This window comes from Parus major, unplaced genomic scaffold, assembly GCF_001522545.3.
Source record: "Parus major isolate Abel unplaced genomic scaffold, Parus_major1.1 Scaffold1692, whole genome shotgun sequence".
Classification (NCBI taxonomy): Eukaryota; Metazoa; Chordata; class Aves; order Passeriformes; family Paridae; genus Parus; species Parus major.
The window spans coordinates 1-1,094 of NW_015380533.1; the positions used below are offsets into that span (position 1 = coordinate 1).

The window sequence follows — 1,094 nt, forward strand, 5'->3', positions numbered from 1 at the left end:
ATTTATTATCTCAGGAACTTGAACTGGTCTGAACCGGTTTGAACTGGTCTGGACTGGTCTGGACTGGTTTGGACTGGTCTGAACTGGTCTGAACTGGGATCAGCTCCCATTTTACTCCAATCCCAAGAGAAAAGAAGGGAATTGCTCTGGGATTTTGGGGATTTTTGGGATCCGTTTATTATCCTGCTTTTCAGCTGGCTCCGGTTTGAACTGGTCTGAACTGGTCTGAACTGGTTTGAACTGGTTTGAACTGGTCTGAACTGGGAACGGCTCCCAGTTTGACCCAATAAATCCCAGTTTGTTTTAGGATTTTGGGGATTGGGCTTTTCCCATTTGTTATCTCAGGAACCTGAACTTGTCTGGACTGCTCTGAATGGGTACTGGTCTGAACTGGTTTGAACTGGTCTGGACTGGTCTGAACTGGGATCAGCTCCCATTTTGCTCCAATCACACGAGAAAAGAAGGGAATTGCTCCGGGATTTTGGGGATTTTTGGGATCCTTTTATTATCCTGCATTTTCTCTGGCTCCGGTTTGAACTGGTCTGAACTGGTGTGAACTGGTTTGTACTGGTTTGAACTGGTTTGGACTGGTCTGAACTGGGAATGGCTCCCAGTTTGACCCAATAAATCCCAGTTTGACCCAATAAATCCCAGTTTGATCTTGCATTTTGGGGATTGGGTTCTTTCCATTTGTTATCCCAGGAACCTGAACTGGTCTGGACTGGTCTGAACTGGTCTGAACTGGTTTGAACTGGGATCAGTTCCCATTTTACTCCAATCCCAAGAGAAAAGAAGGGAATTGCTCCGGGATTTTGGGGATTTTTGGGATCCGTTTATTATCCTGCATTTTCTCTGGCTCCGGTTTGAACTGGTCTGAACTGGTCTGGACTGGTTTGTACTGGTTTGAACTGGTTTGGACTGGTCTGAACTGGTCTGAACTGGGAACGGCTCCCAGTTTGACCCAATAAATCCCAGTTTTATCCTGGATTTTGGGGATTGGGCTCTTTCCATTTGTTATCCCAGGAACCTGAACTTGTCTGGACTGCTCTGAATGGGTACTGGTCTGAACTGGTCTGAACTGGGATCAGCTCCCA

General features: G+C 46.4%; 1 long non-coding RNA gene across 1 annotated transcript; it reads right to left on the bottom strand.

The window, feature by feature from the left end:
• Nucleotides 1–82: 82 nt before the first annotated feature.
• On the bottom strand, nt 83–1,088 carry LOC117243851. Its single transcript, XR_004495767.1, has 2 exons — nt 707–1,088; nt 83–255 (listed from the first exon to the last, which is right to left on the bottom strand). It is a non-coding gene; the product is annotated as an uncharacterized LOC117243851 (long non-coding RNA).
• Between the last annotated feature and the right edge of the window lie 6 nt (nt 1,089–1,094).